Source organism: Ochotona curzoniae, unplaced genomic scaffold (assembly GCF_017591425.1).
Source record: "Ochotona curzoniae isolate NIBS_2020 unplaced genomic scaffold, NIBS_Ocur_1.0 contig_430, whole genome shotgun sequence".
Lineage (NCBI taxonomy): Eukaryota > Metazoa > Chordata > Mammalia > Lagomorpha > Ochotonidae > Ochotona > Ochotona curzoniae.
In genome coordinates, this window is record NW_024466219.1 from 29,601,613 (window position 1) to 29,627,713 (window position 26,101).

Genomic DNA, 26,101 nt, shown 5'->3' on the forward strand with positions numbered 1-26,101 from the left:
TATAACACCATTGAGTGTTTAATATGGACATTTTGCCTCCCTGCCTTGATTGTAAGCTGTTTAAAAGCAGTTTATGTCTTAGCTTTTCTTATCATAACACGAACTCTCATGTGCAAGTATGAGAGTATCTGCATTAAAAGAGGGTTTTTTTGGTGCAAAATTTTTGAAACCCATGCTTTTTCTTTTTTCAAAACATGCATTTTCCACACACTTTTTGAAGACCTCTCATCTTGGGTTCACAGTGAAGTGCCTGGGGAAGAACCCTCCCCCCAGTCTGGGTTAAACGATCTTTGCAGAATGGTGTTGGGTTGCAATGCTGCCATATTGCTCTTCCCTTTCACCAGGAAGAACTTCTTTTTATTGAACACCTATCCTACATGGCATTGCGCAATTCCACGTGTTATCTTCTTTAAACTTTCGCAAGAAAATCAAATTCCTGGGGCAGGCATAATTATCCTAGCCTCATTTTACCAGTGAGAAAATCTTAGGGCTCAAGAGAGATGAACATGACCTGGATAGTGCCACTGCTAGAGAAGGGAGTCCAAGTCAGGTCTGTCTGAAGCCCAGATCTTATTTCGTTGTTTTTCCATTGTCATACCTTTCAGTTTCACTGTTTTTGCAGACAGATTCTACATTTTAGTTTTATTTGTGGTTTACCCCCACAGCATACCAACCCTTAGTGTTCAGCTAACTTGGTAAAATGCCAGTGGATTACAAAAAGAAAAAAAGGGGGAGGCGCAGAGCACCTGGAGCCGGCCAGAGCTTTCACCGAAGCAGCACTTTGATCCCTGGACCTGCGGCACAGCGGCTTTGACTGTTTCTCTTGAGATGATTGGCCCGGAGGCTTCATCTTGTTTGTCATCCTAAGAGTGCTCCTGCCCCTCCCCTCAGCTGGAAAGGGTGCCAGAGTGCGGGCTGATTTTGGTGCCCAAGGTCCACAGGCAGTTTTCTGGTTTAAAAATAATCTCACTTTTCTAGAATTTTGAACTATGGGGATTTTGAAAGACTGAATCCCTGGCCGGGGGTGTTTGGTGGGTGGGGGGCCCGTGCGGCATAAACCCCTCTCGGGAATTCCTTAAACCCCGAAATTTGGCAGCGACATGGTGGCGGCCAGAGGCACCAGGGCAAGGTCCTCATTCTCATTCAGCACACGCAGTCACACTCAGTCACACACACAGACACTCCTCTTTGTCTAAAGAGCCCTGTCATGTAGGAGAGTTGGGCAAAGGAGGGAAGCTAGCATGTTCAGGCTTGTCTCGCCCCTGCTTCGGGCTGCTGGGCCCCTCTGCCAGGCACCACGACTTTGCTCTTTCTGCCCTGCTCCTGGCCACAGTAGCCCAAGGTCTGTGGCCAGTAGTGGCTTTGCTGCTTTTGTGTGTTCCTGGGTTACTCGGTTGTACATATGGAAGGGGGGAAGGGTAAATGAGGACCGAGATTGCTTTGTCTCTAGTTAAACCTTTTGGGTAAGAACATGAGAACAGAGGGGAGCCAGAAACTGAATTGGTTGTTTTTGTATGAGGCCCTTTTCTTCCTGGGATTCGAGGCAGTTAGGTGATGGCCAGCACTGGGCTTGGGGGAGTGTGACGGTGGCTTGATTCTCCGGCAACCCACCAGCTGCTTGAGCAGTGTTCTTACTCATAACGCTAGAGAAGCACGCTGCTCAAAGTCATAGCCACAGGTGCATGTCATGGGGCTTCGAAAAGTCCAAGGAAAGGTGAATTTAAAAATAATCTGAATTTTCTCTGGGTTTTTTGAAGCCCCTGCATATCCCTTGAATTGGAGTATAAATTAAATAGAGAATTATAGCAACCTGGGAAAGATGTGTGAGGTCTGATATTACCTTTAAGATACAGACTGAGGACCTGGTGCGGTAGCCTAGCAGCTAAGGTCCTCACTTTGCACTTGCCAAGATTCCATATGGCCACCAGTTCTAATCCTGGCAGTCCTGCTTCCCATCCAGCTCTCTGCATATGGCTTGGGAAAGCAGTTGAGGATGTCCCAAAGCCTTGGGACCCTGTACCTGCATGAGAGACCTAGAAGAAGCTCCTGGCTCCTGGCTTTGGATCAGCTTAGCTCAGCCCTGGCTGTTGTAGTCACCTGGAGAGTGAGCCAGTGGACGGAAGATCTTCTCTGTCTTTCTTCCTCTCTGTATATCTGATACTCTAATAAAAATAAATAAATCTTTAACAAAAAGATACAGATCAAGTACTTTTTATTTTTTCACTTTTAAAAACTCATATTTTCAGGCCCAGCATGATAGCATAATGGTTAAAGTCCTTGCCTTGAACGCTCCGGGATCCCATATGGGTGCTGGTTCTAATCCCAGCAGCTCCACTTACCATCCAGCTCCCTGCTTGTGGCCTGGGAAATCAGTCAAGGATGGTCCAAAGCTTTGGGACCCTGCACCCGTGTGGGAGACCCGGAAGAGGCTCCTGGCTTCGGATCGGCTCAGCTCCAGCCGTTGCGTCTGCTTGGGGAGTGAACCATTGGACGGAAGATCTTCCTCTCTGTCTCTCCTCCTCTCTGTACATCTACCTTTCCAATAAAATAAATATATTTTTTAAAAAAAACACCTCATATTTTCATTTTATTTGAAAGGCAGATAGGCAAGCATAGGTCTTCCTTATACTGGGTCACTTCCCAAATGCCCACAATAAGCCAGAGCTGGGGCTAGCTGAAGCCAGGAATTCCACCAGGTCTCCCATATGACTGGCAGGGGCCCCAGTGCTTGAGCCACCACCTGCTGCCTGTCAGGTGCAAGATGCAGGGCTCCCGAGGTGCAACTTAACCAATTTTACTGCTCCACCAAACACCCGACTCTCAGTTCTCATCTTTTTTTAAAAAAATATTTATTTATTTTTATTACAAAGTCAGATATACAGAAAGGAGGAGAGAAAGGAGGAGAGACAGACAAGTGAATGCAACGGCCGGTGCTACGCCAATCCGAAGCTGGGAACCAGGAACTTCCTCCAGGTCTCCCACGTGGGTGCAGGAGCCCAAAGCATTGGGCCGTCCTTGACTGCTCTCCCAGGCCACAAACAGGGAGCTGGATGGGAAGTGGAGCTGCTGGGATTACAACCAGCGCCCATATGGGATCCTGGTACATTCAAGGTGAGGACTTTAGCCACTAGGCCACGGCGCCGGGCCCTCTCAGTTCTAATCTTAACTCTGTGTCATGTAATAGTCATGCACCTTCTCCATGTCTCAGATAAAGTTGTTCATGAGGATAATAAAAAGCAGTTTCATTCTGGGATTATAAACATTGTATTAAATGAGTGAATACTTTTAAAGTGATCAAAATAGTGCCTGGCATATAATCACTTATATTTAAATATTAAATCTGCCTGTATCTGTGCCTTTCTTTGATGTGTATATATGTGTGTGTTATAGAAAACGAATGTCTATAACACATAATGTATACATACATGTACATATACTTGCACATGTAACATGGTATTTGATGCAGCAGCATTAGTTGCCAGCCAGAGGTTCACAGTTAAACCGAAAGGCATTGAGCATAACACAGTCCAAGCTCCGAAACTCACCCTCATCTCTGCTGCACTAACACAGTGTGTCAGGCGCATGGTGTCGTGTTCTGTGGTTGGACTCCTGAGGATTGGCAGAAACCCCACAAATTTTCCATAGTAGGGAGACATATTGATGATTATGTGAGGAATAGCGTCCCCTTCCACTCTGAGGATGGATCAGGCTCGCGAAGTACAAAGGGAGAGTTCATTAATGATCTTGCAAGAGAGGGTTCTTGGTGGGCAGGCGGGCACAGCCGGTGCAGTTTCACCAAGTGATGTATTTCCTGGCACACAGGCCCCTCCCCAGTTGCTCATTGGCTGAGCACTGCTGGGTAACAATCTTCCCGTATTTGCTTCAGCTATGTCGGCCACCTAGGCCCTCCTGTGTCACCTAAGAGCTGTCTGGGTGTGACCTCGCTGTTGTGCTAGCTGGCTGCTTGTAACTTTCCCCAGGGTTGCAATCTGTTGTGCAGGCTACTTGTCCACTTGCAGCTAAACACCTTACTCTGAAAATGAATGGAATGCCTTCTCCCGGGCTGTACCTCAGGAATTGAGATGTTTCATAAACCTGGTCATATGCAAGTGTGTGTTCACATGTAGAAACGTGGACTCTGCACAAGGCACTGTAGTGATGTGAACGCAAACTGGTCCCGGTCCCTGCTCGGGAGTGTTGTTTTTCCATATTCCACGTGCTCAGGCGATGCTCAGCTGTTCTGAGTAGCGTGGACCACTGCTTGGTTGTTTTGCAGGCTTTCCCCTCTGAGAGCAGAGTCTGTTTTACTGGTTATCAGGAGAGGCAATCTGCCAAACCAGGGTGATCCATAGGAGGCATTTTCTTTTGGGAGTCCCGTTTTCTGGGACATGTGAACTTTGTAAGAAACTTGGCCTGAAATGTGTTTGGCAGGGGGGAAATTTATAAAATTGAAGCAAGATGGCTTGAGATAAAATGCATCTTTTTCTTTGTTCCCCTGAAACAAACTTTTCCTTCTCCAGTTCTGGAGATAAGTTTCTTTCTATGGACAATGATCATTCAAGCCAGATGTGGGCCTTTTCGTACTCAGCGTGGCACAGGCTCCACTCTGGGGGAGCTGAGGAGGTTTTTGGCATCTGAAGGAGGTGATGCTAGCAGCAAAGATGGAAATATTTGGATCCGAATAGCACAGTTTGCCTTTATACTGCATGTGTGTCTGACTTAATTGAAATCCCTAAGATGTGATTTTTTTTTTTTTTCACTTAATGGTTAGGAAGCGAGTTAGCTTACAGCCTGTAGAATGCGGCCGTGGACCACTAGTGACACTCCGGGCAGAAACTGTTTAAGATGAAACATGGATGCAGCTTTCCTGACCTCGCTACTAGTTGCTCCCTGCTTGAACCCATTAAGCACATCTTGGAGAGTTTAGTTTTCCCAAGGATAGCTCTGATTCAAATGGCTCTCTCCCTCTTATAAAACCTCAACAACTTCATATTGAATGCAGCCTATAAAATATGCTTTGATGGTAACTTGCAGCTCCTTGCACTAACCCAGTAGGATTAGTCATCATCGCATGTCAGCAGAACTCTGAAAGCCGAGAAATCTGAAATACTCCAAAATTGGAAGCTTAGTGCCAACAGCACACTCAAAACTTTTGGATTTTGGATTATTTCATTTTCTATGCAAATATTAAAAAAAAGCCAAGAAATTGTGGAATCTGAAACACCTCTGTCTCCAAGCAGTTCAGATGAAGCATCATCAGCTCTGCTATTTATAGTTATAAATATTTCTGCATTCTAGCCAATCATATCTTGTTTATTTGGCACCTTTTAATAGGGAGAAGGTACAGTGTTAGGCCCTGGAGGTTCAAAGATTAATACGATTTTTAAAAATATTTATTTTTATTGAAAAGACAGTTTTACGGAGAGAAGGAGAGGCAGAAAGAATCTTCCATCTGATGGTTCACTCCTGCTTTCCCAGGCCATACACAGGGAGGCTAGATGGGAAGTGGAGCAGCTGGGACACAAACTGGCACTCATATGGGATACTGGTGCTTGCAAGTAGAGAATTAACCTGTTGATCAGGGCCACCATGTAAGATTTTTGTGGCTAAGTCTGACTCACAGCTTAGCAAAACCTGAAGGTAAAATGTGTTGAGAGGAGTAACCAGTTCTGTCTGCTGCACTGTGTGGTAAATACAAACCCAGCTTTGTATCCGTGAGTTTTCCCTGCAGTTTCTGCTGTCTCCTTCAGCTCCACGCTTGCCTCTTGTTCATATCCTCAGCCCTTGTAGGAAACCCAGTGCCCAGGTCCATTCAGGCCCCTCTCCCGACTTATCCTGCCTTGGACTCTTGTTGTCATCCTCTTCCTTGCCCCGTGGCAGCTGCCAGAGTAGCTCCTGTAACATACCCTGACCTGGTGCATGGCTTCCCAGGGGTGCCTCTAGGCTCCCTCTTGGCCACAGATGAACCCAAACTCAGGAGGTGGGGGTAGGGTGGGGACATGTAGGCCTGTTACCAGGACACTCACTCTCAGTTTCTGGCCTGAATCAATCTACCTTTCTTTCTTTCTTTCTTTCTTTCTTTCTTTCTTTCTTTCTTTCTTTCTTTCTTTCTTTCTTTCTTTCTTTCTTTCTTTCTTTCTTTCTTTCTTTCTTTCTTTCTTTCTTTCTTTCTTTTTCTTTCCTTCCTTCCTTCCTTCCTTCCTTCCTTCTTTCCTCTTTCTTTCTTTAAATTTTATGTTGTGTTCACTTATTTGAAAAGCAGAAACAAAAAGAGAGTCACAGAGACACTTTCCATCCACCGGTTCATTCTCCAACTGTCCACAATAGCCAGGGCCTGGGCCAGGCTGCAGCCAGGAGCTGGGAACGTTTCCTGGCTGACACAGGTGCCAGAGACAAAAGGTTTGGATTGGGATCTACAGTGTCCCAGGATGCACATTAGCAGACAGCTGAAGCTGAGACTCAAACTCAGGCACTCCCATATGGGATGTGGGCGCCGCAGGCAGACTTCCCTGCTCCCCAGGCTCTGGCCTTCTGTGTCCCACAGCTCGAGGGAGCTTGCATCATGCTGGTGCTTCAACCTGGCTCTTTAGCTTTTCCACAGCAGGGTCCTTCCTTCCTCAGGGTCCCAGGGGACTGTACCAGCAAGGCGTGGCTGCCCCACCTGGGAAAGCCCCTCCCCCTTGGGAGGCTGTGGTGTGTCCTCCCGAATGCCTTGCTGCCTTTGCCCACAGGACCCAGAGAGGGTGCCAGTTAGGCCACTTGCTGTGGGCAGATATCAGACCTTTTCTCAACTCACTTCCTGTGAGGTCCTCTCAGTTTCACTGCTGGCCCTGGGTTCTAATCCTACCTTGTTTATACTTGGTGACTGAACATCAGCCCCTTCTTCTTTGCTGACCACCATGGGCTTCTGTTTCCAGGAGGGGGAACAGAGGAGGAGGGGGTCCCGGTTGTCCCATACTCTCTGCGAAGGACTTTAGCTCTCCTCCAGTGTGGTGGTCCTGTTTTCAGCGGCCACATGACATGGCCATGTAGGATATCACCACCAGTAGCTGGAAACTATGGAGGCCAGTTAGGAGACTGATCAGGCTGGCACCTTGTGAGTGTCTGGGTCAGCCCTTGGCCTAGATGCCTTGGGAATCATGTGGACAGCCTAGAGGTGCTCAAAGAGGAATTGAGCTCCAGGATCACACGATAGAAAGAGTTTGCTCCAAAAGGGGATTTGCTGTTGCTTGCATTTTAGTTCTGATTTATTTATTTTCATTTTATTTGGCTCTCTCTCTCTCTCTTCCATTGGCAGGTTCATTTCCCCCAAATTCCTGCAAACCAGGTGGAAGCCAGGAACGAGGAACTCCTTCCTGATGTCCCACGTGGGTGGATGACATCCAAGGGTCGTCTCCTGGCTCCCTGGGTGGGCATTAGCAGGGAGTGGGAATCAGAAAGACAGACCCCAGACCCTCCTGTGTGAGATGTGGGCGTCCTAAGGAGAGTGCTCACTCCTGAGAAAAGTGAAGTACACAGTTGCTGTGCTGGCTCTGATACTGACCCCAGGCTGTGTCTCCTGAGTGGTGGAAGACAGGAAGGGGAAGGGGAGAGATTTCATTCCTTCTAGAAAAACCTGGCTGGACGTGTTAAATCAAAGATGAGGGGATGAGTGTTGTGGGGGTGGAGGTGAGGTCGCCTCAGCTCTATGAGACGCCTTCGTAGCCGTGGCTGAGCCACGGGGCTGAGTGTCTTGCTTGTAAAGTTATGTTTTCAGCTCAGTCTCTAACTCACAGTGCAATGTGAGATCAGACACTTGGCTTTCCCAGAACTCCATTTAACAGTCTGCAGAACACACCTCCATCTTGCAGGGAGCAACAGGAGCAGTTAATTGGTGTTTGTGAAGCACCCAGAGATCCCCAGATGCGAGCTGCTGAATACGCGAGTGGGTTCCTAGGCAGGCTCCTGTGTGATTGTTAAGTGGGCAAACTGCTGTTTCTGATTTCACATTCAGATCCTTGGAGAACACTCATTTCTTCCCAGTGTCTGTCTCTTCTTAAAAATATATACTTTAGGAGAATTTTGAAAACTACAGAGGATTCTACTGAGAATAAGATAATGAAAAACCGTGTATTCACCTACCCAAATGAGCAAATATTGGCAGTTTTTACAATGAATAATTTCATTAGCATTTAACAGTATTTTTCTCACATAATTCTATGAGATATTTGTGAGCCTTAAATCTTTTTGCTTTGCTTTGCTTTTAAGATTTATTAGCGAGAGAGACACAGGGAGATGTTGTCCATGTCCTGGTTCACCCCCAGATGCCTCCAATGGCTGGAGCTGGATTGGTCCAGAGCCAGGAGCTGGGAACTTCTGGTCATCTTGGGCTCTCTTCTGCTGCTATTCCAGACTATTGGCATGGAATTGTGTTGGAAATGAGGCAGCCCAGACTTGAATCAGCACCTGTCTGGGATACCAGTGCCATAGGCAGAGGTTTAACTTGCTGTGCCACAATGTCAGCCCAAATGTTGTTTGTTTTTGAAGCAAATGAAGTAAGACACTGTCTCGCCCTCACCCCATGCCACCCCACGCCCCTCATGCCCAGGCCCGTGGTGTGAGAGGCTTCCCTTGCTTGTGCAGCCGTGTGTGTGTGTGTGTGTGTGTGTGTGTGTGTGTGTGTGTGTATCGATTAGATGGATCAGTTTTACCCATGTGTGCAGCAGACCAAGCTACAGAGCAGGGAGCTTGGCCAGGCTGGAGGCCTGCCCCTGCTGAGGTGTCCTGTGTCCATCTGTACCATGGTAATTGTTAGCCTCTAGGTTGCTGTTAACCTTGGAAATCATGACAGAGTGGCAGGATCGATAAATGGCAGCTCATGTTATTAACCATAGTATGTCATTTTCTCTCTTTTTTCCCTGCTCTCTAGGCAGAAAGGCATTTGAGAGCAGGGCCTGTGTCCCAAGCCTATGGCCCTCTGTGCCGTGATTGGAGCCTCATGGCTTGGTGGAGAGGCTTAGCACTTGCTTCTTGAAGAAATGATGGAAATGACTGGGCCTGTTTCCCAGTGTCAGCTGAGATGCACTGAAGGGTAGGTACCAACGCCAGGCGTGTTTCCAGGGCACGCAGAAGACAGTTGCCCCGATGAGGAGGCTGGTACATTGTCCCTCCCAGGTCCTGCTGCTGTCCCTCTGGTTGCACAAGAATTCAGAGTGATAGGTGGGAGGGGGAGACTCAGAACTGCCTTGTTGGATTTGTTTTCCTTGTTGTCTTGAGTCACATGCTGTTCACTTTTCAGATGCGTTTCTGCAAGACTGTGGCTCTCCCAGCTGTCACAGGCTGCTGCTGGTGACCTGAGCCTCCATGGACGGTATGTCCGCCTCTGGCAGAAAAGAGAAAGGGACAGCAGGGGGCACCAAACCCACACAGTTGTGCTGGAGAGGCTGGAGTCCGGGTGAGTGACAGCGACAGTTCCTGATAGTCTGCTAGCTCACCACCCTTTCTGTAAGCTGTTTAGATTCCCACAGTGGCGTGGCAACGGAGAGCATTATTTATTAAAGCAACAAACAAATAGAACTCTAACCCTGACCTTGCCTCCAACGGCGGCAGAAGCTGTCAGGGCAAAAAGCCACCTCGTTCATCATAAATCAGGCCAGAGTGCAGGAGAGGCAGACGGTCTGTCAGAGCTGGGATGCGCTGCTTTGCCTCCTGTGATCTACTGGAAGGACTTTACAGTACTTTAGTTTGTATGTGTATGAGACAAGAATCATCACAGAATTTCAGGCCCCGGCACAAGACAAGGATCTGCTAGTATAGGTTTCTCTCATATGTTGTTATTGCTACGTACTCCTTGTTGTTGTGTTTAAAAACAGTAGTCCACTGGCATTAAAATATATATATATATATATTTTTTTATTTGAGCTCAGGACAATGACTCAATTGGCTAATCCTCCCTTAGCGAGCATGGGATCCCATATGGGTGCTGGTTCATGTCTCAACTGCTCCACTTTCCATCCGGTTCTCTGTTTGTGGCCTGGGAAAGTAGTCAAGCATGGCCCAAAGCCTTGGGACCCTACATCTGTGTGGGAGACCTGGAAGAAGCTCCTGGCTCCTGGCTTTGGATCAGCTAATATAAAAATAATCTTTTTTAAAAAAACATTTATTTATTTTGTTTTTTTTTTTAAAGTTTATTTATTTTTATTGGAAAGGTAGATATATAGAGAAGAGGAGAGACAAAGAGGAAGATCTTCTGTCTGGTGGTTCACTCCCCAAGTGGCTGCAATGGCTGGAGCTGAGCCAATCCGAAGCCAGGAGCCAGGAACTTCCTCTGGGTCTCTCTCCTGGATGCAGGATCCCAAAGCCCTGGGCCATCCTTGACTGTTTTCCCAGGCCACAAGCAGGGAGCTGGACAGGAAGCAGGGTTGCCAGGACTAGCATCAGTACCCATAGGAGATCCCGGCATATCAAGGTGAGGACTTTAACCGCTACGCTATAATGCTGGGCCCCAATTTATTTAGTTTTAAAGCTTTGTTTTATTTTATTTTTATTTGAAAGGTGAAGTTACAGAGAGAAAGACAAAGAGAAAGGAGAGAGAGGTCCTCCACCTGCTGGTTTACTCCTTAAATGACTGTAGTGACCAGAGTTGAGTTCATCTGAAGCCAGAACTATGGAGTTGCTTCCAGGTCTCCCACATTGACTCAAGGACTTGAGCCATCCTCTGCTGCTTTCCCTGATCTTAACTAGGAAGTGCATGGGAAGTAAAGTAACTGGGACTCAAAGCAGCACCTATATAGGATGCCAGTGCTATTGGTAGAAGTTTAGTTTACTATGTGACGGTACTGACCCCTTATTTATTTACCTGAAAGGCAGAATTAGAGAGAAAGAGAGAGAGAGAAAGTCTTCACCTGTTGGTTCTCTCTCCAAATGGACACAATAGTGAGTGCTGGCCCAGGACCTTCATATCGGTCTCCCATGTGGGTTGCAGAGTCCAAGTAGCTGGACCATCCTCCACTACTTTCCCAGGTTCATCAGCCAGGGGCTGGATGGGAAGTGGAGCAGTGGGCCAGCACGATAACGTAATGGCTAAAGTCCTTGCCTTGAAAGATCCAGAATCCCATATGGGCGCCCAAAGCCTTGCGACCCTGGGCCCGCGTGGGAGACCCAGAAGAGGTTTCTGGCTCCTGGCTCCTGGCTTTGGATCAGCTTAGCTCCAACCATTGTGGCTGCTTGGGGTGTGAATCAGTGGATGGAAGATCTTTCTTTCTATCTCTCCTTCTCTCTGTATATCTGCCTTTCCAGTAAAAATAAATAAATCTTAAAAAAAAAAGTGGAACAGCTTGACTCATCTGTATGGGGTGTTGGTGTTGCGGGTGGTGGCCCTACTGGCTATGCTTATTGTAGTGCTGGTCCCTCCAGACTCTTTCATCACAAACCTGGATGATCTGGAGCTGTCCCAGGGGAGTGGAGACCCAGCAGGATTCCCTATTGGAGTGGGAAGACACAGGAGGTATCCCTTTGAGTGCTTGGAGGCCTGGCACCCATGTAGGATGCCAGTGCCACAGGCTGTGGCTCAACTTGTTGTGCCACGATGGTCTCCTATTGGCATCTTAAAAATTTTTTTTTTAAAATTTATTTGAAAGGAAGGATTATAGATAGACATATACTCTGAGAGAGACAGAGACAGAGAGAAACCTTTTATCTGCTGGTTCACTCCGCAAATGGCTGTAAAGCCAGATCTGAGACAGACCAAAACAAGAGGCTGGAACTCCTTCCAGGTCACCATATAGGAGCAAGGGTCCAAGCACTCCAACCATTTTCTGCTGCTTTTCCAGGAGCACTAACAGTGAGCTGGATTGGAAGGATCAGTGTTTTTTGACGAAGCTGGAAGAAGGCAGCCATTTCCCCTCTGTGTTTTGAAATCTTTTAAAGAAATATTTATTTTCATCTATTTGGAAGGTAGAGCGAGAGAGGGAGAGTATAAAAGAGGGAGAGAAAGGGATCTCTTCCATCTGGTGATTTGCTCCCCCAGTGCCTACAGCAACTAGGGCTGGACCAGGCCAAAGCCAAGAGCCCAGAGTCCATCTGGGTCTGCCATGTTGGTGGCAGGGCCCAACCACGCACGTCCTCATCCCCTGGTGCCTCTCAGCACACAGGAGCAGGTGACAGCTCCTGAGCATGGGCAGCTGATGCTCTGAAACACATGTAGCTGTCCCAGGAGGTGCCTTTAGTCTCTGCCACACAATACCAGCTCCCGAGAGCCTCTGTTTGAGTGTTTTTCTGTCTGTCGTTGGGGGTGAAAGCTAAAGACGTGTTCAGAAAGAGCAGTAGGGCCTGGATGAGGGTTGAGGCCATTTCTGAGTTGCATTGTTCACTAGGGTGGCTTCCCAGCAGTGGGCTGTGGAGAGTGCTGTGTGTGCACTCCCAGCAGGCATCCTTAAGTCTCATTTGTTTGTGCTTTTCTACCTGCATTACCATACCAACGAGTTTTGCTCATCATGAAGCCTGCAAAAATATTAATTTGAAAAAAAGTACCTCAGTGAAGATAAGTAAACAGGCTTCTTAGATGTCTTGTTAATTGCAGTGGCTTCATTACTGTCATTAGCTAATGTCTTGAGCACAATTTACATTAGGATCAGACCCCTTATTATCACCGGTCTATGCAAAGCTGTGTTTCAAGTAAGCTTCTTGGTAATTCACTCACTCTCTGACTGATTTGTGAGATCTGATTATGTTGTTGTTGTTTTCCCTCTTAATGTGGCTAGGGACTTGTCAGGTTCTCATCTTGGCCAGTCATCTCACACACAATTTCTCTTTGGGAGAAAAAAATATTTGAGCCACTTCTCTGTTTGGGGGATAGTTAGATTAGTTAAAAATTAAGTTCTCTCTTAGTTTCGCATAATCCAGGCTTGTCTGTAACGGGTCACACTCAAGGGAGCCACAGTCAAGCTCTGTCCACTGTGAAACGTCTACTCTTTGCCCAACCTCCTGCTGGGATGTCTCTGAAGCCTGGATGACTTGTGACGGCGAATGAGGGATCCCGGTGACAGTCCTGGCACATGGTAGATATTAGCAAAGCTGACTTCCCTATATTTAATTGTATGAAGATGAAACATGTTCGTATTTTCTTCCTGTGCACGCTGGATCATGTCCTGTGCCTCACAAATGTAGAGATAAAATGTAAGCATTTTGACTTGGCATAGAAAGCCCTTCACAGTCCAGCTGGAGTTAGCCTTTCTTGGCCATCAATTCAGCGTCCCCCCATTTAACTGCAGTCATGGGCTGCCCAGGAACCTGTGACCTGCAGGGGGCAGCCGTGGTATCTTGTCTATCGTTTTGTGTCCTGAGCGCTGCTCAAGGCCAGGGCTGGCAATTTCTTGGACCTCAGAATCAGTGGGCTGCATGAGGGGTCATGTGTGTCTTGGCTTTTGTTCTGAGCCTGTGGAAGCCCTTGGTAGCCCCCCACACAGTAGGGTCTGATTTGTCCCTAAAGATTCTTTCAGGCAGCATGGCTCCTGGCTGGTGAGCTATTCGGTGCCTCCATGGCCAGAGTAGTGCTGAACAGATGGGGCGGACTGCAAACCCTGCAGCACATTCCCCTACCCTCTACCATGGTTGCATCATCCCTGTCAGACAATCTGTCTGCAGGCGTTCAGTGCTCCTGGGGGGCCTTCCTGGGCCTCGTCCGAATTTTTTTTCAGGAGACAAAGGTATAGGCCAGATGGCTCCACCCACTGCCTCAGTCCCACTGGTGTTCCAGGGACTGGGAAGTCGAGAGCTCTTTTTAGAGTGCAGAGGTGGGGGCTCTCACCTGGACCCTGAAGCTGGAGCAGCCTGCAAAATGAGTGGGCCAGATGACTGTTCTGGCTGTGGAGTGTGTGTGTGTGGGGGGGCTTTCACCAGTCCTGGTTCTGACCTGAGCGAGGATGTGTCTGGTAGCAGGGAGAAGCCTTCATGGAGCCTGCAGCCCTGAGTCGCCAGGCTAGTAGGGGCAGCTAGTAGGCACACCTCAGAGGGGAGCCATGTTCTCAGGTCCTTGGGGTGTGTGTATGTAGCTAATGCCTGACTGGGAGGCAGTTACGCTATGCTGTCTCATAACCCAGGATTCTGGAAGGCAGATGCAGCATCTTTGTAGGCTGGGCTTATGGTGGCCCCACTAAGGCTTCCTTATCCCCTTACATCAACATCCAGTGCCTTGCTTTTCAGAGCATTTTCTTTGAGTGCAAACCTATTCCTTTCGTTTTAGAGCAACTCTTCCCTTTGGAGAAACACTACGATGTTATGACAACCTGCAAAGATGCTAAGATGGTGTATGCTAGGCCTAGGGGATGGTGTGAGACACTGAGGGTGAGGAGCTCGGGAATACACAGCAGACTTTTTTTTGAAGACTTACTTATAAATTTTATTTGAAAGGCAGACTTATAGAGGAGAGATAGAGAGATCTTCCATTCATGGGTTCACTCCTCAAATGGCTGCAATGTACAGGGCTGGACCAGGCCAAAGCCAAGAGCCAGGAGCTTCTTTTAGGTCTGTTATATAGGTGCAGGGGCCCAAGGTCTTGGGCTGTCCTCTACTGCTTTCTCAGATATATTAGCAAGAAGCTGTATTGGAAGTGGAATGACTGAGATTTGAAATGGTGCCTATATGAGAAGTCAGTGTTGTAGACAATGACCCTACCGACTACACCACAGTATCAGTCCCACAGTAAATTCTCTCATCATAAACTTGGGCGAACATGAGCTGTTCTAGGGGAGTGGATACTCAGCATGATTCTTTTTTTTTTTTAAGGGTTATTTACTTTTATTGTGACGTCAGATACACAGAGAGGAAGAGAGACAAAGAGGAAAATCTTCCATCCGTGATTTACTTCCCAAGTGGCTGCATTGGGCAGAGCTGAGCCAATCCGAAGCCAGGAGCCTGGAGCCTCTTCCAGGTCACCCATGTGGGTACAGGGTCCCAAGACTTTGGGCTGTTCTCGACTGTTTTCCCAGGCCACAAGCGGGGAGCTGAATGGGAAGTTTAGAACCAGCGCCTATATGAGATAGCGGCACATTCAGGGCAAGGACTTTAGTTGCTAAGCTACTGTGCTGGGCCTTCAGCATGATGCTTTACTGGAGTTGAAAGACTACAAGGGGTGTTCCGTTGAGGACTTGGATTCCTGGGGAGGTCACGGCAGCAGAGCTGGGCCTCAGCATAGGTGGCCATGGGCTGCAGCAATTTATGAATCTCATCATACACTTGTATTTTATGACATGCCTCAGCTTTCTAAGTGCTTTGGGGTGCGGTGTTCCTTTAATCCACATTTATTGAATATAAAATGCTGTGCGGGGGACTGCAAGTTGAGGTGGGAATCTGTGGTCACGTGACAACTTTGTGACAAATATGGGGCAGAAGAACCAGCCTCTTTTTGTCAAAAGGAAGCTCGGGTTCAGAGATATGAAACAAGTGTTCGGCACCAAAGAGATGACTCATGAAGGAGTGCTAGCCCCTGGCCTTCGGATTCTGAATTCAGTTCTCACTTCTCGTGTGGGGGGGAGGGTGGGGATAGCAGTTAGCAGTTAGCCACAGTTGGCACTATGGGTTAGATCTCTCGGAACCATGCATGGTCTCCAAGAATGACCTTCTGCAGTCTTTGTCTCATTGCTTGTAAAAACAGCAGTACCCACTGCAGCGCTGGGCTCTTCTGACAATGCAGCAGGATAAGTCTGTAGCACGCTGGGCGCAGCTTTGGGCATTTAGTGAGCCCTGAAGAAGTGACAGTCATGACTGTGACTTGGTGATGAAACTTGCCTCACTCCAGGCTCAGAGATGCGAGGGAGGTGCCCAGGAAATGGTATCTATAATGAATGGAATTTGTCATTGGACATGTTTGCCAGTGTTTCTTGCTTGAGCTCCGCTCCTCATGGCTTGGAGGATATATCCCTTTGCCCCTGTGTTGATTGTACTGGAGATCTGTGTGATGTTTTTGTTCTGGGAGCTAGGATCTTTGATGTCACTGATGGGGCAACTTGATACCCTGGTAGTGAATGAGCTTCACTTTAATCCTGTCCCACACTATGGTACAGACCACAAGCCCCAGGAAGGTTAAGATTTCCAATAAGAAAGAACTGAGGAGACCAAGGATTTCAGATAGGAAAACAGGGGCTTAAAAACCAAGAATAGTCACAGAAAAGAAAATCTAACCAATTAAAGCCCCAAGGACAAATATTTGTCACTGTATGCACTGGACCCAATTTGAGGCAGGTTCAGGAAAATGGTCAGGGTGGAAGATACCAGTGCCTTTACGAGGGTAATTGATGCCTTGCCTCATGGGGCCCCGGGGCGGAGGGCACTGGCTTTTCCACACACAGTCCTACACAGTTCTGTTTCTGTCTTCTGTCGGTCCCTTCCTCACTGCAGGAACAATGATCGCAGGCGATTTAATCCACAGGACTAATCCTGGCTGGCAAGTTCTATTTTTGTGAAAGTGTATGATATAAGCTAGGAAGATGAATAGGCTGAGTTACATGCAAATTCTTCTTTCCATTTCTTAGGATACTCATTTCTCTCCATTCCTTCCTAACTCTCTTTCATATGCTTGCTGAATGTGGTGCCTCTGTGGGAGAGAGGCTGGGGCGGCACGGGGTGGTACAGGAGACCCTCTCACCTGGTTTGAGCTGTTTCAGCAATATGTTGGCTAAGTCGGGGCTTCTGTTTATTTCTCTGGTTTTCTGCTGTCCTGATGTAAGGCTTAGATTGGGGTTAATGATGACTCACCTTTAATCTTTGACAGGACTCCAATTCAAGGAGTTCATGTTTGTTCTGAAACTGTTTTATTTCTGCCCTATTCCACCCCTCCCCACCCCCGACCATAAGTCACCCACTGCTGAGTTGTCTTGTTCGTTGATCTTGCTGGTGCCCGTTTGGGGATTGGGAGCAGGTTGTCTTCTGCTGTGCTAGTTCACTGAATGTTATTTAGGTTTAATTTTTTGTCCAGGCCATGCCAGCTTGTGAATGTCAGCAGTTGGGGAGGTACTGGTTGTTTACTGCTCTGTAATCAGTATCATCACATGGGAGGAGCTTGGAACTGCAGGATTCTGCACTTCTTTGTCTGCTGTATGTCAACAAGAATTTGAAGAGTCTTATAAGTATAGACTATGGAAGAATAGAGGTGGCTGTGGGAAACAAACCAGTGACTCATTAGAACAGTAATTATCCTATGCAGCAGGGCAAGAGCCAGATTAGCCTTGAGTCTCCCCATTCTGGTCCCAGTTTTGAATTCCACTGATTAGGGGACAAAGTGCTCCCCTCCCCACCCTGCAGCTGAGGCCTGAGGCCAAGGGTAGAGACCTGAGGCCTCTGCAGAGAAACAGAGCTCTCAGGCCAGTGTCTAGAAGATGAAGGACAGGGCCTCATGTGCTAGTTAATATCCCATGAAATGACCAGATGCAAATTGACTGAAAGAGTCCTGAGCACTAGACTTCTTAGAGAGCTGCTTTGCCTGAAAACTCCCAGGATGACTAACAAGGGCCTGGGTCTTGTTCATCCCTCAGGCCATCCACGATCTCCAAACCCATACACCTGTAGGTGGGCCACTGTCAGACCCTCTCCAGGCTCCTCTCTCTGTTGTGCTGATGGGAGACAGTGGCCCTCAAGGAGAAGATCCAAGGTAAGTGGGTAGGGTTGTCTTGGGCTTCACCCTGTTGCTAAGAGCATGTGTCCTTGCTGTCTTCGTAGCACAGCATGGCGCAGGTAAAGGACCCGTGATTGTACGCTGTTTCCCCTTCTCATTCCCAAATGGAAAATTCTGATATCATCTCTTCTTTTCTCTTGTACACTGAGTGTTTTGGGGATGGTGCTTCTAAGATGTTAAAATGGTACTGTTCACCAGGCCTCACTGAGAGGAATCTGCAAGACCTCAAGACTGTGGGTCTTCAGGGCATGATTTTGAGTTATCCATGATGAGAGGATGATTTGGGTTTTAGGTATAATTACCTCCTGTCAGGTATGGGGATTGTTGAAGTCACACAAATGGAAGAAATGATGTATATCGATAATAACATAATAGGTAGATAATAATGAATGGATAGCCTCTAGAGAGGGGAATGATAGATGCATGTTCTCATTTTATTTTTTCTTCAAGTAGCAACATCTTCCTTTTATGATATAGCAGCCTGATTTTCTGCTGGGGAAACAGGTTCTCCCAACTCTCAGACTGTGTGATTTACCCCTTTCTGTGAGCAAAGTCGATTTAGAGAGAGGCGAGTGAGCCCAGCCAGGACCCCATGTTATGGGACTCAATCACTGAGCTTTAAAAAAAAAAGTTTATTTATTTTAATTAGAAAGGTAGGGTGACAGAGAGAGGGAGATTTCCATTCACGGGTTCACTCCCTAAATGCCTGCCATAGCTGGGACTGGGCCAGGTTGAAACCCAGAGCCAGGAACTGCGTTCAGGTCTCCCATGTGGGTAGCAGGGTTCCAGGTACTTGAGCCATCCCCTGCTGCCTCCTATGGTGTGTGTTTCAACAGGAGGCTGGGTGAGAAGTGAAGGCAGAACTCCATCCCAGGCAATTCATGTGGGAGGGGTGCCACCCAAGTGGCAGCTTAACTTGCTGTGCCACGATGCACTCCTCAGTTCCTAAGGTTTTGAAAAATCTGTTGGGAAAGAGAAGCCCCCTTTCCATTCATTCAAGATGTTGGGAATAGCCAGAGCTATTCAGGACCATCTTGTTATTGCATGGGAAATGCCTGCCTACATGCAACCCACAGAAATGAAAATGGAAGGTGATGGGGGTGAGGAGCAAGTTTGATGTTCTTAGCCCTGCTCTGGCAACAGTTCCACTTCTCTACCTTTTAATTCAGTGTACCAAAAACAAACAAACAAATAAACAAAAACACCTTACATTTTGCTTGAGGCCATATCAGTTGGGTTTCTGAAACCCAGGACTGAGAGTCCCAGGGTCAAGTTCAGCAATGAGAAATGCATAAACCCTTCCTGGGCTTCACATGTGTTTGGTGCCGTGCAGCCTTTCTTACCTAAATGAGAAGACAATGGGTTGGAAATCTGTCTTTTTCTTAATGTTTATTTGTTATGTTTCATCTTGAAAGGCAGAAGGAGAGGGGAAGGGGAGTGCTTGTACCTCTGGGTTCATTCCCAGAATGCCTGCCTGCAACAGTCAGTGTTGGGCCAGGCTGAAGCCAGGAGCCCAGAACTCCATCCAAGCCATCAATTCCACACAGTCTGATTTAGAATATGAGCATCCTTCAGTGGCCAGTGGCTGAAAGCTTCTCTAGGTACTCACCGCCTGCCTCCCTTTCTGATCTTGGGTCCTCTCTGCAAGTACACGTGGGCAGGTGCCTGGAGGGACCCAGAGATGAATCCTGCCACAGGTTCACCCAGAGCTAGCACTGCCTAGGGGAGGGGCAGTAGTATGCTCTAGCTTGCTATCAGTGTTGTGCCTGACTGACAATGTAAACAGTCAGTTATTTATTACCCATCTGTTCAAGGAATCCTGTGAACCACTAAGATAAGGTTTTAACTCCTGAAGAGGGAACACACTTTCTCTTAACTGCAGAAGACTTTACCTTCTTTATGTCACAAAAGCACCAGTAAAATGGCTGCTGAATAAAATAAGGAGCGTTGGTGATTGTCACAAAGGCAGCAGACCCTAAAACAGGGACCGGCACGTGCAGATACCGTGCTGTGCGATGAACATTTCATTCCCAGCAAGTCCGTTGGTATTTACGGCGCTGCATGATTTAACTAAGAGTCTAGGATGCAGTGTTACAGAGAATGTCACACTAAACAGTTCCCAAAAAAGACTTGTGTAATCATGTAAAATTGACCTTAATACAGCGATGCATCATTAGTCAATAAAGACATAAAGGATACAACATATAGAGGTTATAAAAACCATCTATTTTTATATATCCCTATACATACACACACCAAGGTTCTTCAAAAAAAAATTCCACTTACTGTTAAAAACATTGAAATAAAAAAGATGAGTTTATTTTGGTGCAAAACATTTTGAAGTCCATGCACAATTATTTCACAGTTCTCATTCCCCACAACTTTATAGAGACCCTTTGTAGGAGTCCATTGATACACACAGGTACGTGTAGCCACATTTAAATGCACACATGTGTGAGGCTAGAAGGAAAATGCGCAATGCTCACAATGAGTACCTTTAGGCCATAAGGTTTATAGGGAATCTGATTTTCTTTTATATTTCCAGCTTTTCTAAAATGATGATGTGTTTTTGACATGATTGTATCCATGTGTGGCACTTAACCCAAATTCCCTGCCTCTCAGAGATGCTTGTTCATGGTCATTGGGAGGCTAAGGCTGGAACCAGGAATTTAAGATGTTTGGCTGTTTTCCTGAGAGTGTCCACATGCCTCAGGGAGTCAGGTTGCTGACAGCATTGATTTCATGGTCTGGGAGCCAGGGCTGGGGAGATGGGAACTGAGGGGCAGTCATCCAGGACACATCTCTCAGGCAGTTCCTCCTGCTCTCACATGAAGCAGTAAGGGAAGGCGAGTCAGGCGGTCAGATGGCCTCCTGAGCCAGGGCTGCCAGTTCCGTTAGGTCCAGAGCAGCTGTTCGGCTTTGTTCTCACTTTGTGCTCTGCTGAAGTCCTGGTGGCCTCTGGGACACAGAGGAGCAGCTCTTCCACTTTGAGACATCCATCTGCATCAACCTGCCAGCATTCATCAGCAAATTTACAAGAAGAGATGACTATGTTAGGATGTGGAGCAGACTGAACATTTCGTGGAGTGGTGAGCAAGGACGCCCTCACCTCTTTGGTGCAGGCAGGAGTTCTACCACTGTGGTTGATATCAGCAAGAAGAAAGGGTTGTGCTGGAGATGTGCCACTCTGAGTCCTCAGAGTGACCTAGCGTCTGTCCAGACAGACCCAGAAGAGCAGTGAACTGGTGATGCCCTACCACGTGCAGCTCATGTGCCACCAGTGAGCAGCAGAGAGGGCGGCAGAAACTAAAGGGCCAAAGAGGCAGGGAGGCAGAGAAGGGAAGGTTATTTCCTTGTGTTTTCTCCATGGGGAAAAAGAAGAGATGTTTGGCATACTCCTTTGATCTCCGTTGTTAGGCTTTACCTGCTGCAAGTACTTCTTTCTGTCTGATCATTAACTCTACCTTCATGCTTTCCCAAAAGGGGATGAGCACATAGTTATGGATGTGATTCTAAATATCTGCGCGTGGGCTCAGTGTGCATTTGGTACAATAGATTCAGCTGTTTGCAATGCTAGCATCCCATATTAAGTTCCAGTTTGAGTCCCAGCTAGTTTGCTTCCAATTCAGCTCCTCCTAATATACCTGGGAAGACAGTAGATAGTGTCCCAAGTACTAGCATCTTTGCCACCTGTGTGGAGACCAGGATGGAGTTACTGGTTTCCAGTTCTGGCCGTTGTGGACATTTGGTGAACAAGGCACTGGGTAAAAGATCTCTCAGTCTGTCTGCCATTCTGCGCTTTGAATAAATAAATGTAACATTGGCATGCTGATGTAAGTGCAAAAGCCAACGCTGCTTTGGCCATAGTGAACCTGAAGAACCCTGGAGGGAAGCCCCTTTGGCATTGCTAGACACCTGCTGTGTGCACTGGCCGCATTGTGCTGTGGGGTGGGAAAAGCAGCCTGTTTTCTGAGCACCTGCTATGCGCACTGGCCGCATTGTGCTGTGAGGTATGGAAAGAAGTCTGTTTTGGGGGGCAGCAGAGTTATACATCTCTGAAGCCTAGAACCTGGCCAAAGTTTCTGTCTAACATGCTCTGCAGTTTTCCAGAGCCTGGGATAAGGTCATTTGCAGGGGGAAGACTGAATGGACAAGAATGTAAGAGCATGTCTGCATTAATAGTTAGGGAGTAGTGTATTTGGTTTGTAGAATTTCCATGTGCCTCTATTTTCGAGTGATTGTTCAGTTATTTATTGTGTATGGAGTCAATTAAGCCCCATAATTATAGTCCCAAATTGCATTTTGGCTGTTGAAATGTAATTATTTGTAAGTTAACAGCGTTAACTAACATTTGCATGTTGCAGAATTTAGAGCTTATGAAATGTTCTCATATTACAGTTTCATGTATGCTTCAGCAGGCCCGTGATTTAGGGATGGTTTGTCCATACTTTACAGATATGAAAACCAAGGCATTGAAAACCACACAGTGTCACGATGCAGGACTGGAATTTGAACCTTCCATTTCTGAACATAAATCCAACATTTCCCCATCATTCCTTTCTTCTCCTTCCCATTGTTCCATTCTCCATCCTGGCTGGATGAGTAAATCCTTCCCTGGGTATCTGGGGAGTGTACATATTCTAGACATGTGCATGAGGGGCACACAGAGACCAGGGTTAGGACAAGGGCAGAGAGTAAAGAGAGGCTGAGCACAGCTGGCTTGGGGATGTGGGTACTGAGATGGGGCCAGTGGAAGATCTGAAGTGGCAGGGCAATGTGCAGTGACATGGTCAGGTGTAGGGAGTCAGGGGGAGCACACATACTAGCACAGGCTCTGACAGCTGAGGACTGATGGTGGATCATGGCTGGGTGATGGCAGCAGAGGTTAGAGAAACAGCTGGACTCTGAGTTTGAGCTCTAACTCGCAAGATATATTGTGACTGTGGAATAGATAGTAAAATGCAGTCACAAGAGCAGGTAAATAGTAGTAGCTTGGTTTTCAAAACCTTTTTTTCGGGTGGGAGGGCGGTGTGATAGCCTGTTGGCTAAATCCTTTCCTTGCATCTGCCAGGATCCCATATGGGTGCCAGTTCGTATCCCAGCTGCTCCACCTCCCATCCAGCTCCCTGCTAGTGGCCTGGGAAATTAGTAGAGGGTAGTCCAAAGCCTTGGGACCTGTACCCATGTGGGAGACCTGGAAGAAGTTCCTGGCTGTTGGCTTTGGATTGTCTCAGCTCTGGACATTGTAGCCACTTGGGGAGTGAACCAGCAGACAAAGATTTTTCTGTTTCTTTAATAAAGATAATAAGATAAATCTTTTTAAAAGAAGAAAGCTTTTTAGAAAGATTTATTTACTTTTATTTGAAAGGCAGATTTAGAGAAAGAAGAGTGATTTCATGCTCAGTCCTCACGCAAACCTAGTAGGAGCTGCAGCTTAGTTGGGGCGACTCCTCCAACCCCCCACCAGGCCTACCCCCTACCCTGGTTCCCATGCTTGCCACTATGTACCACAGACTTGTTCAGTCGTTCCCACATCCCATTTAGCTCTCATACGTGTCAATGAGCATTGAAGTCTAGTTCAGCCCAACCAGTCCTACTATCTAGTCCACTCCCGTGCTGGCGGGTGCTATTCTGTCTAGCCAGCCCGGCCCCAGACCTGTTTTTCATGCTCTCCAGTAGGAATGGTAACCCAAGAGGGAGGTGTCCACTATTTCCTCTTGGGTCACTCCCACTCCTGGATTGTGCACTCTCCAGGTTGTTCTGGAGTTTAACTTGACAGAATTAGCCCCCAGTGCCAGCCTCTGCCAGCTGATGCTGTGGCAAAGCCCAACCAACCCTCATCCACTCTGATTTTTTGCTTGCACCAGTCGGAACAGTCAGTCCAGCCTGGCTTTTCCCTGATCTAGCTCACATGATGCCCACAGGTGTTGTTGCCCTGCCTGGTCTGGTCTGCCCTCATCCCAGCCCACGCTTTCCAGTTGGAGTGGTTGTCCAGCAGGGGAGCCCTCCACATTCCCCCTGCTGGCTTTGTCCCCTTCCTCCCTGGTTCTCACACGTGCTGGTTGGGTGCTGTGGCCCAGTCTGGTACGGCCCACCTTGCCTTGGCGTTGCCAGTAGGTGTTGTAGCCTGGCCTGGCCCGGCCCACCCCCAATTCCAGCTGACGTTGGTGAGGGTTTCAGCCTAACCCAGCCCAGCAGGCATTCAATCCAAGCTGTAATGTGCATTGGTATGTGCTACGACTGAACCTGGCCCGACCCACACTCTATTCTGGTGCTCGGATTCGTGGGTGATGTGAACTTGTTCAGCCTGGTTTGCCTCTGACCTATGCTAAATGTATGCCAGTGTGCCTTTCCCTGGCCTGGTTTGGGTTGGTCCTTATCGTGGTTCTTGTGCTCACCTGCAGAGACTGTGTCCCAACAGAGGAGTTTCCCAAGCTCCTCCGTCAGAACCTCTCCCAGTGCCAGATCTTGCACATACTGGTGGGTCCATGAGCCAGCCCTACTTAGTCTACTTCCTGGCCTGGCAGTAACAGTGGCCTTTCTTTACTGGCCTTCAACCCATTCCGGTTCATACTGTTGGATGTTTCAGCCCAGTCAAGGATTATCCATACGCAGACACAGCTCACACATGGCTTAGTAGGGGCAGAGACCTAGCTTAGTCTGTCCTACATCTACCCTGGTTCTCCAGAGCCCCAAATGGTGCTGTAGTCTAGCCAGGCTTGGTGTGCCTAGTCCCAATCCACACTTATGCCAAGGAAGACTGCAGCCATATCCAGACCAGAACACAGTCCCCACTCCGGCCCCCACACTTACCAGTGGAAACCCCAACCCAGCCAAGGTGTACACTCAAATCTCCCCAAATGGGCCTGTTCCCAGCCCTAGATTACATATGTGCCAGTGATTGCTCTGACCCAGTTGGTTTAGCCCCTCACCTGTCTCAGCCTTTTCCTTCAATGCTTGGCCTAGTATGCCTGGCTCATGCAGAGCAGTTGGTGTAAGAGTCTAGCTCTGCATGACCTGTGCAACATCGTGATTTCTGTTCTTCCTCACGAATTGAGATTTACTCGGCCCTGCTCAGTCTGCCCCCTTCCAGTTGCAGCTCGGCCCACCCCACATCCTGTTTTGTTTAGCATGCACATTCGGGTGCTGGCGCCTTGACTTGCCTAGACTGTTGTCAGTTCCTTTACCTGTGAGTGATGGCCGGTTCCTTGGTCACACCTAGCTCAGGCCATCACTTGTATTTCCACAGCATTTGGCCCACATATCCCCCACAGAATCTACCCCCGGACCTGGTTCTCTCACGTGTTAGTGTCTTGTCCCTGTCGAGTGTGACCTGTCCCCTGTTCCACCATTTAGTCAGGTGCTGGTACCTAGCCCTGCCAGACAGGCCCACAGTCATAGCTTTTGTATGGACTGTTAGTGTGGTAGTCAGTGATGCTCTACACTGACAGCCCATCTCAGGATTCCCATGTGGGCTGCTGAATCAGTCTGGCCCAAGAGATCTTATGGACTCTCCCCTCCAAACCACCAGTTCTCAGTCCCCACACTTGCAAGCAAGTTCCGTGACCCCATCTGGGCATCATCCAGAATTCATCCCTCACCTACACTCACACTGGCCTTATCCATGGATGTCCCTAGGCGGCAATTATATACCCTAAAAACCCTAGAGCTCACTGCTGGGTGGCCAGCAGGCAGAACCTGGGTGCCCAGTGGGTGCATTGGCTGCCTAACAGCCTAGGACTTGGTCACGGTGTGGTAACGGTGTCCTTGGGCCAAGTCCCGGGCATTGAGTCTGACCTGGCTTGGTCACCCTTCACAGCCTCCACACTGCAAAGGGCTCCTGTCTCCTGAGCCCCCTGGCCTAACACTGCCTAGACTCTTCTTGCCGCAAGATGAATTTTGCTAAACTATGATTTCCCATTTTCTAGGTAAGGAAATTGAGGCCCAGGAAATTGAGTCGATAATACGGGGTGAGGAAGAGAATATACCAAGATGTATAGTGAAGGACTAAATGGCAGTTTTTGTATAATACACATTATAATAATATGTATTAAATTAATCTGTTCAGGAGAGATTGATGTGGCCTAGAGACATTAAAGGGGCTTCACAGGGCAGAGAAGTGCCTGGGTTAGGCTATGACAAAGGCTGGACCTTTTCTTTTTTCTTTCTTTTTTTTTTTTAAGATTTACTTATTTTTATTGGAAAGGCAAATTTACATATAGAGAAAGATCTGTCTGCTGGTTCACTCCCCAAGTGGCCACAACTGCTGGAGCTGAAATAATCTGAAACCAGGAGCCTCTTCCAGGTCTCCCACACGGATGAAGGGTTCCAAGGTCTTGGGCCATCCTCAACTGCTCTCCCAGACTACATGCAGGAGCTAGATGGGACATGGATCAGCTGGGATACAAATTGGCGCCCTTATGGGATCCCAGTGTGTGTAAGGTGAGGACTTTA

The 26,101-nt window shown here is 47.8% G+C and overlaps 1 long non-coding RNA gene across 1 annotated transcript in view; it reads left to right on the forward strand.

The window, feature by feature from the left end:
• LOC121160067 overlaps nucleotides 1-22,243 on the forward strand; it is a 73,818-nt gene extending 51,575 nt beyond the window's left edge. Inside the window, exons 2-5 of the long non-coding RNA XR_005884487.1 lie at nucleotides 8,909-9,070; nucleotides 9,278-9,433; nucleotides 17,508-17,623; nucleotides 22,103-22,243. This is a non-coding gene — a long non-coding RNA (uncharacterized LOC121160067). The remainder of the gene's footprint in view (nucleotides 1-8,908; nucleotides 9,071-9,277; nucleotides 9,434-17,507; nucleotides 17,624-22,102) is intronic.
• Nucleotides 22,244-26,101: the final 3,858 nt, after the last annotated feature.